The sequence below is a fragment of the Ailuropoda melanoleuca genome, chromosome 16, assembly GCF_002007445.2.
Source record: "Ailuropoda melanoleuca isolate Jingjing chromosome 16, ASM200744v2, whole genome shotgun sequence".
NCBI lineage: Eukaryota > Metazoa > Chordata > Mammalia > Carnivora > Ursidae > Ailuropoda > Ailuropoda melanoleuca.
In genome coordinates this window covers 13635564-13645955 of record NC_048233.1, presented here as the reverse complement: position 1 = coordinate 13645955, position 10392 = coordinate 13635564, and the positions used below count along the sequence as shown (strand labels likewise).

Sequence of the window (10392 nt, the reverse complement as noted above, 5' to 3'; positions counted from 1 at the left end):
CCCAAACATGGCTGCCTCTTCACATGGCTCCAAGTTCTCCAAGATCAGCTGCTTCGCTGGCCTGCGTACTTGCCCTAGGGCACCACCCACTGGGCTGTGAGCATCCCGGGGAGAAGGAAGCGATGGTGTTCTGAGAAAAACGAACAATAACAAAAACCTAAACCCAAGCAGAAACCCCATCCCATGAATGGTATGTGGGAGGCAGTCAGTCACGCAGGCTGAGATGCCACGGCTGACAGGGATGATGACTTCGCTTGTGCGGATTCCATGGCCCAGGGATGTGTCACCAAAACTTCCTGAAATGCAGATTTGGTCAGAAGCAAGGGCAAGTTCTATTGCCGTGGAGTTTGCCAACGTGGGGAGACGCGGCCCTCGGCTACAAATGGAAGCCGACGCTCCCAAGGCGAAGGCTTGGGCTCGGGGTTCAACAGGCAAAGCCCACAAATCTGTGCCCTTGACGAGGTTGGTCAGGCGCCAGGCTTGAGCAGCACAGGGACAAGCAGGGTGGAGCCCGACGTTTCTGGCGGCGGGCTCAGGGGGTGGCGGCCACTGAGGAGCGGGAGAAGATGTGTGGAAGGGGTCTTTCTGGGAATGTTGCTGAATTTTGTGAAATTGGCCATCTCGGGCTGTGTGGACTGCTTTGTTCCGCACGGTCATTCACCCTGATTAAAATTTTAGTTTTTCTCTCTTGACGGAAGGGTCTGTCAGCTGTTGCTGTCTGATTAGTGGGGTCTTCTGTTCTCACGTCTCCCGCACATTCTTCACTCGTGCTTTGAGATTCGCCTCAGATACGACCTCCTCTTACTCCTTGACGCCTCCCCATCCTTCCCGTGTTTGGGGGTTCAGGGTGGGCCACCCCAGAATATGTCACTTTGGNAGGGTGGGCCACCCCAGAATATGCCACTTTGGCGTGTTGGTTCTTTTGAGTGAAAGTTACTTGAGAAAAGCCAGTGCAAGAAGGACACTCTGACTCCCCCTCTGTCCCCCTAAAAGCAGGAAAGAAATCTCTCCTGCAAAAGGTAGCCTCCCTGCCCCGGGAGGTAGAGAGAGACATTTTTATCACCAGAGATAGGGAATTGAGCACCGAGAAGGCTGTGTAAACAAAATCGGCTTAGTTTCTTCGTTAATTATTACCCAAGGCTGAAGTTTTTGTCTTATAGTTCTTCACAAATTTATTATTTCTTTTTTCTTTTTCTTTTTCTTTTTTAATTTAGATTCAAGTTAGCTAACATATACTGTATGATTACTTTCAGGGGTAGAATTTAGCGATTCATCGGTTGCGTATAACGCCCAGTGCTCTTTACATCACATGCCCTCCTTAATGCCCATCACCCAGTTACCCCTTCCCCCCATCCACCTCCCCTCCAGCAACCCTCAGGTTGTTTAGAGTCTCTTATGCTTTGTCTACCTCTCTGATATCATCTTACTTTATTTTCCCTCCCTTCCCCTATGTTCATGTGTTTTGTTTCTTAAATTCCACATATGAGTGAGGTCATACGGTATTTGTCTTTCTTTGACTGACTTAACAAATTTAGTATTTCTTTGTCTAAAAGGTAGAAAAACACCTTGGGTGTCATACCTTTGAGGCCCCCCCTACATACAAAATTAAATTAATTTTTTTCTCCTGTTCACCTGATTTGTGTCCGTTTAATTGCCAGTGGTAGAAGGAAGTTTCCCCCCTGACATCTGCTAGTGACCATCCACTGTGCCCTTAAAGCAACTGAGCTTACCTCCATCACAGCACTCACCACACTGTTGAAATGAACTGTTTACCTTCTAGGTCCCTTTGGACCATGAACTCCTCCCTCAAAGGCAGGGACTATGGTCCAGTCATCTCTGTATCACAGAGCCTAGCACAGTGCCTGGAATACAGTAGGCACTTCACATATGTTTGATGAAAGGGAACCATGGTTTAGTAGATTTGAGTGACTTGAGATTTGTCAGGAACTGGATATTTGTGAAGGAATTAAGGCTCCGACCACTTACAACGATGGTACGAGCAAGAGTCCCAAACCAGAGAAAACTCTGCCTCCCCCCTATCCATTTTCCCCCATGGAACAGCACCCCAGTTGAGGGTCAGGTGGATTGGCATAAGTGAGGGGTTGTCTCACTGTTGAGGGAGCCCCAGACAAAAGGCTTTGGCCGTCCTATGCACTCTAGGGTCAATCGGAGGTGAGGGGGGAAGGGCCAGGAGTGAAAAAGTACTGGGTACTGAATCAGAGTGGAGGAAAGTAACTTGGGGGTTCTTTCTCCTCCTGCTGCAGGTAAGGTCTCCCCAGAGACGCCGGAAGAGGACTTCTGGCCAAGGCCTCAGATAGAGAGACCTGGGAATGAAGGCACCAGGGCTAGAAATGATAGTAGCCAAAAAGCAAGACTGCCCGGGTCCTTGTCTACGCCACCCTCCACAGACTGCTGTGCATGGGCGGGACACCCCGGCTGGCGTGGAGAGGGCAGCTTTCCTCACGAGTCTTTGTAATGGCCGCTGGTCAGGCCTGAAGAAAAACACACATAGGTGATTCACCAAGACCTGACCTCTGCAATATTAAAAGCCAAAATGCAGAAACAATGAACTAGAAGGGGCAGCAATGCTGGGTTTTCCAAGGGAGGCACAGACAGCTGATGGCTCCAGTGACAAATTCCTAAGAGAAGGGTCCAAACCTGGGGATCAGCTAAAGTGAAGCAGGAATGCCCACTCTTCTAGTAAATTAGGGAAGGCCAACAAATCTACGATCTAGTAGTTATCTATACCCTGGAAAAATTGGTGCTGTTCTTTTGTTTAAAGCAATAAAAGAAAAAAAAAACAAAAGTCAACGTGGGACTTTTGTCTTCCCCATACCAAATATGTGATGTCTTTTCTAACACCAACAACCAATCCTCTGACTCTGAGGCTAGGTGACCAACAATTCATTCCATTCTGACCCCAGCTACTCAAGATTAGCATCAACCCGACGGGGTAAGGGCTCAGTCCCACAGGACTGTCTCCACTCCAGGCACCAGTCACATGTCCCAGAGGGCCACCCATACTTCTGACAGACACACTATAAATTGGGAGTCCCACAACCCCTTCCTCAGTTTCCACAATTTGCTAGAATATCTCACAGAACTCAGGAAAACGTTTTACTGAACGATTACCAGTTTATTATACAGGCTACAACTCAGGAACAGCCCATGAAGACAGGCATAAAGCAAGGGGTGGGGGCCCAGGGGCACGTGCAGAGCTTCCCCACCTCTCCAGATGGGCCACCCCCACAGCACTTTGATGGGTCCACCAACTCAGAAACTCTCAAACCCCTCCCCTTGTTTAGGGACTTTTGTGGAGGTTCCATTAGGTAGACATGGTTGATTAAATCATTAGCCATTGGACTAAGCTCTCAGCAGTGAGGGGGTGGGTGCCAGGTCTGAAAGTTCCAACCCTCTAATTCCACAGTCGGTTCGTTTTTCTGGCACCCGGCCCTCATCCCGACCCTATCTAGGGGCCAACTCTTTAGCATACAAAAAACACTCTACCACTCGGGAAATTCTCAGGGTTTCCTCAGGAAATTCTCAGGCCAGAAACAGGGCCAAAGACCAAATATATTTTTTATCATACCACAGTCAGGCTTGCTGAAAGTGGACAGTTTGGGAATAGCATGAGAAGCCAGGTCCTCACTTGCAGCTTCCAGAAACTTCCATTCATGCTCAATACAGAGCAGCTATTGTTAGTAGTAGTACGTATATTCACTATGATGGTGTTGATTGGATACTGTATTGACTGCTAGAGCTGCTTATCACAAATATCCACAAACATGATAGCATAAAACCATAGAAATCTGTTCTCTCACGGTCCTGGAGTCCAGAAGTATGAAATCAAGGTGGTGTCAGGTCATGCTCCCTCCAAATCCTTCCTTATCTCTTCCAGCTACTGGTGGATTCCATGGCTCTAATCCCTGCCTCCATATGTCCATGGCCTTCTCTTCTCTCCATGTCTATCCCCTCTGTGTCTCTTATAAAGACACTTGCTATTGGATTTAGGGCTCACCCAGAGTATCTAGAACGTTCTCATCTGGAGATCTATAATTACATCTGCAAAGATCCATTTGCCAAATAAGGCCACATTTGCAGGCCATGGGGATATCTGGGGGGGGGGCTTTATTCAACATACTACAGACACATTCTGTTCAACTCACTCTCTGAAGGGAGGCACAAAGCTTTTCTTTTACTTTCTTCATTCCCAAAGAAGAGAAGTTTAAATACAGGTCTGAGTGAAAGCCAATGAGGAACTAGAGCTTTCCTGCAGAAGTGAATCCAGATCCTTGATCTTTTCTTCCTCTCTCCACTCTCTTGCTGAGACTTCCGTGACCAGGAAGGCCCAGGGGACAAGGGTGAAACCCACAGAAAAGAACCACAGAGCTGGCTGCTGGAGATGGGGACTGCTTAAGCTTTAGGGAAGAAGGGCAAAAGAAATTGAACCCTATGTCCAGCTTAACTGAAAAAAAGTGGCAGATCAGATAGAAATGCGAGCATTTCTTTGGCACACTATCGATATTATCTCATAAATCCTTACAGTGATACTGCACTTTGTAACAGAAAACTCTGGCTCAGAGGTCTTAACACAACTTGCCACTACTCATTGGTGGAGACAGGATTTGAAACCACATCTGCCTGCCTGCAAAGTCTCTACCCTTTCTGTCAAGCCCGGCAGGGAAATCGAATAGCATTCTCTGGCTCTACTCTACAGAAGTAGTCATCCATGATATCTTTAGAGAAAACCACCTATCCATCAGAGTTCTCAAACCCTTCCCCTTTTCCAGAAATCCACAGAACTAGAAAGACCTTTTCCCAACTCATCCATTTCTGTCTGTGACGCCAGCCTTCTTCTATTCTCTGACGTTTATTAAACACCTACTGGGTGCTGGGACATCCTTTAATTTAGCTCCCAACAAACGCTGAAGTGTTATCTCTGCTTTACAGACTCTGGAGCCATAAAAATGAGCAATTTTCCTTTCATTACACAGCTGGTCAAAGTCAAGGCCAGTGTTGGGACAGAGGTTGGCCAGGCCCCAAAGCCAATGATGCAATTAAAACCTTGGGATTATTACTTACTTCCCCTTCTCAACACTACTTATTTGGTATTTGTATTTATTCTTTAGTCCTATTGGAAATGTGCCTATACTTAATCATCACTGACTAATCCCAAAGTGTCTTATACCTTCTTCACCCTCAGTCGCCCTCTGTCTCATATTTATAGAGATAAATATTTTCTACACTTACCTGGGCTGGATATCTTTTTTCTGCTCCCCAGATCTGGTAACCAGAACTCAAAGAAGCGTATTTGCTGAATGCCTGATTCCTGGGGACACAGGGCTCAGTAAAGAAGGGTGAAGTTTGGATCTGTTGCTAGTGTTTATTATTTTAAAAACGATACCCTAAGAGTCATGTCTACATTTCTGTTTTCTTACTCCAGTTTCAAACTTAGTCCAGTGGCCACTCTTTACTGTGTCCTGTACAGTCGTCCTCTTCTCTACTAAAGAACTGAATGGCTTTCATGTGGCTCCAAAGTCAAGGAGAGGATTTGGAGGGAGAACACAGGGTAGCCCTGAGGCCAAGGGGGAAATCTTCAGCCTGAGCTCGAGGATGTCTCAAGCATGCGCTCCATCAGTCCAGGGTCTGGGCCTGTCAACGGCTCTACTTGATCATTGGTCACCTACTTCTTCCCCAAGACCAGGACCCCCTGAGCTGAACCCAGGTATGAGGACCCAGGGCCTAGAGGGCCAGTGCAGGATTTACTCCATTGTCGGGGCCATGTCTCACAGCCTTTTGCAACTGTGATTCCTCATCGGAACCACGGAATGCAGAAAATTATTTAAGTGACTATTTTCTTAATTACCCCCAAATGGTACGTAACTAAAATCCATTCCAGATGCATAAAAGAGGTTAACTCGTTACATACAAAAAACGTCTCTGGCCATTAGGGCTCAGTGTTCTCAAAGAATCCTGTTAAGAAAGGCTAGAAAATGTCCAGGGTATATACAACCTCATTCACTGGCCCTTCGAAACTCCTTCAAAGTGAGTCCTAAGACGGCACTCCTCCCACCCCGGCTCCAGGGACTAGCGACAGTCAATATATGGTCACACAACTTCTGGCTGAAATCAGAATCTGACGTGGATCATTGGCCCTTAAAAATTCCGTTTTGACAAAATGATAGGTACTAGGTTCTATTTCATAAATGAACATACAGCAGCTAGAAAATAAAAGTGCTAGGGCCTAAGTAAAAACCTAACACACAGGGGAAGCCCCACCCCACGGCCTCCCTGAGGGAGACAGACACCGAACAATCCACAGCTGAATCCCACAAGCGGTGACAAGTAGCATTTTCAGTATCCTTGAGTTCTAAGTATTTTCAGAGTTTGCTTCTTATTCCTTCTGTCATCCATGAGTTATTTAAATGTGTGTTTTTAAATTTTTTTCAGGTTTGGGGGAGGTTGACAATACCTTTTTGGTACTGATTCTCATTTCATTCCATTGTATCTGTGTACTATTAATTCTCTGTAAGGTGTTGTCGGCAGAGGTCATCAAGAGGGCGTGACCCCAGGTTGACCCATGGGCTGGACCTGGCAATTGGAGGCTCCTCACCTCCCACTTTGTCCTTGAAATATACATTCGGCTTGCCTGCCCCACTTCCAGAAGCTGCGCCAAGGCCGTGGCCTTGAGACAGTGACGTGGTGATGAGAACCCTGCCTGGTGTACGTGACTGAACCCAGGGAAAGCCTCCATATCAACTTTCAAGATTTGGCGGCCGGGGCAGGGATTCACTTGCCCCTCGGGACAAGCCGCATTTGTAAGTTCCCTTGCTTATGAAACCGGCCCCTACCAGCCTGCAGCCGCCTGCCTTCTTCCTTCCTTATCTCCTTGCTTTCTGCTGGTGAGCGGCTGGTTTCAGATTTCACCTGGGAAGGGGGTTCACCGCACGAGGGGGCATCTCTTCTTTGTGGGGAGGGGGTCCCGTAGGTTAGAGGCCTGCAGACCATGTGTGAGTATGGGGACACCCCAAAAACGCTGGCTGCTTTACCGCACCTGTTTGAGAAGCTGCACCTAGCATGCTGGGGCAAAGGGCATCCCTGGGAAGGAAGCAAGAGTGACAAGGAGGCGTGGTGATAGACACTGCAGTCCCTGGAACGCCCCTGCCATCCCGCCCCAAACACAAAGGAAAGCCCCAGCCCAGCCACGGCAACCCCAGCCAGTAGGGAGCCCCCAATTCAGGGAACGTTGGTGACCAGAGAACATACTCCCCCTCCCCGCCCCCCCGCCCCGAGGCTATTGATAGAGCTGCCAGTTCCCTCGAAAGGCCCAGAAAAGCCTCCGGGTGTGGTTCGCACAGCTAGGAGAGGAGGGGCCACAGCGTCCCCCTGACCCCGCAAGAGGCAGGGAAAAGGAGCAACGTCACCCACTTACACTGCCCTCGGGCAGCGCCTGCAGGGCCCTCAGATTTGAGGGCCTCACTCCCTTACAGACCGGATTAGTCTAGCCTGCAGGGAGGCGCAGCCCCAAGAGGAGGACCTCCTTGGGCCCCTGGGACCCTGGACATCTTTAGAGCAGGTACAAGAAGTTCTCAGAGCTTCCTCTTACTGTTCCGGTCCCAGGCGCTTCGGGAGCCGGGGGCTTCAGTGCAGACGTTGCCCAATCCAAGAACCACACCACCCACAACCAGTCCCAAAATTGGCACAGAAGTGACATCAAGAAGCCCCATCACAAAGATATGACTCTCTTAAGAGGGTGGACCCCAAGTTCCTGAGGAACATGCACTTTGCCAAGAAGCACAACAAAAAGGGCCTCAAGTAGATGGAGGTCAATAAGCCCAAGGCCACGAGCGTATGTGCCAACATTGTCAAGGCCCTGATAAAGCCCATGATCCCAAAGGGCCGCGGCCACGAGCTCAGCCAGCTTGCTTACATCACTTACCCCGTGATCTGGAAATGTGCTTGTGCCCGTATTGCCGAGGGTCTCGGGCTCTGTCGGCCAAATTCCAAGGCCAAGGCTCAAACCAAGTCCCAGTCTGCATTTGCAGCTCTGGCTCCCAGAGGTGCCCAGGCCCCAAAGAAGACTCCAGTGTAGAGGATTCTATCTGCTCTGTGAGGACAGGAGGACTCGTGTGACCCCTGGGCTTCTATCTGCAGGGCCTGGTGTCTTCCTGGGCTATCTGTATAAATAAACCTGAAGCAGGATCTGTCAAAGAAGAAAAAGAAAAGGAAAAGGAAATTCTTAGGACGTTGGAAATGAGACAGACCATCAACGCCCCTGTCTTTGAAGGCCTTGATCAGGCCACATTCACTGCAGGAATGAAAGCTAAGATACTCCAGCCCAGCATCTGGTGTGGGAACCTGATATCCCTGCTGAGCCCAGTCGTGAGAGAGACGTTGACGATGTTGGCTGATCCATTGCTGATCTGGGGGAGACACAAATCCCAGAAATGAGCATGGGCCGTGAAAAAACCCGGGACAGAGAGGGAGCTGGAAAGGCTAAAAGGCCGTAAAGTCCGATGAAAGTAACCTGGAAACAAGTGTGGTTTGACCTCATTGCTGCGGGAATCCCCTCTGAACAGACAGACCAACAACCCAACGCTATGTGGAAAGCCTGGAAGCCAAAACAGCAGCTCAGACCTACTCCATTTGCCTCTACCCTCCCTGATGCATGCCCCATCTGCTCTAGCAGAAGCCTCAGGGATACAATCTTATCTAGGGTAGATGCCTCCCATGCCCCAGGTAGAGGATGCAAGCCAAGATTACCTCGTTAGAGGTGACCAGAAGCCTCACGCGGAGCTCACTCTTCACTGGTTCTCCAGAAATGAGCAAAAGGTGATGGCTCTGGTGGATGCTGGAGCCGAATGTACTCGAATACACTGTAACCCTCAGAAGCTTCCTGGCCCCCCTCAGCACCATCGATGATTATGGAGGGCAAACAGTTATGGTCGGAAAGGTCTTTTTGACCCTGCAAATTTGGTGTTCCCCATCGCTACCGAAGAACATGAGACTTCTATCTCTCCAATACCAGAGAATATAGTGGGCATTGATATCCTCCAAAGTCAAACTCTGCAAACCTGTATTGGTGAATTGCACCTCTAGGTTAGAGTAATCAAACCAGTGCTGAGAGGAAATGCCACCCAGTATGCTTGCCGCTGCCATGAAGGGTGGTAATTGTCAACCAATATAAATTCCCTGGGGGCATAAGGAGATAGGAGAAACTATGCAAGAACTTCCCCAAGTGGGTATTGTACTCCCTGACCAGAGTGCTTTCCACAGACCAGCATGGCCTGTAAATAAGATTCATGGCAGATGATAGTGGACAGCTGAGAATTGAACAAGGTAGTGCCCCCCATCCATGCGGCTGTGCCCAACATTGCTGCCATCTTGGATACCTTGGCTGGGGTCCTAGGAGTGTACTAAGCTGTGCTGGACTTAGCAAAGGCCTTTTTCAGAGAACCTTTGGCACCCAACTCCCAAGATCAATTTATCTTCACATGGGAGGGGCAACAATGGGTCTTTCAAGGGCTTCCCCAACATGACCTGCACAGCCCCACTGAACATCGTGGGATGGCAGCCCAAGCTCTATCCCTGTTGTCCTTCCCCACATCAGTACAATGGGCCCGTTACACTGATGAACTACAGCTCACAGGTGAAGATTTGCCTCTGTTGCAGGACACCTTGCAGGCTTTGCTGACACACTTGCAAGGGAGAGGATGGACAGTGAACCCACAGGAAATTCAAGGCCCGGACACCACCGTAAGGTGTTGGGGGTCATCTGGTCAGGTGAGACATGAGTTGTCTCAGAAGCTGTGATTGATACATTGCAAGCCTATTCAACCCCTAGGAATGTGAAAAAAGTGCAAGCCTTTGTAGGGACTTGGAGGTTTGGAGGACTTTATTCCCCACCAGGCACAGTTCCTCCGGCCCTTATTCTGCCGAGTGAAGAAAGGGTACGTGAGGGACAGGGAATCAAAGCAGCAAGCACCTTTGAGGAGGCAAAAGTTCTAGGGAAGCAGATGAAAGGTCTGGGCATCTCCCAAGCAGGGCTAGCATTTGAATAACATGTGTCTGTGATTCCAGAAGGGATAGGTCAGGCACTGTGACAGAGACAATAGGAGGACAGAGAGAGAGTGCCCCTTGAGTTTTGGTCCTAGCACTGGAAGAGCACGGAAACCCCATTTACCCCCAGACAGCCCTAGCAACTGACCCTCCAGTAGAAACAGCCAACTGGGTGCCCAGAAACAGTGGCCACCATTGCACGGGGTGGGGTGGCATATTGCCAAGGATGCTGGATTGCCCTTGAAATACAGTGAGTCGGTTAATGCAGTAACAGCATGTCACGTGTGTTCTAAACAACACCCAGGACAACTGCCAAAGGAGTCTAGGACCACC

The 10392-nt window shown here is 49.2% G+C and overlaps 1 pseudogene; it reads left to right on the top strand.

Moving 5' to 3' along the window:
- Positions 1–223: 223 nt before the first annotated feature.
- LOC100468823 lies at positions 224–8092 on the top strand (annotated as a pseudogene).
- The last annotated feature ends 2300 nt before the right edge of the window (positions 8093–10392 follow it).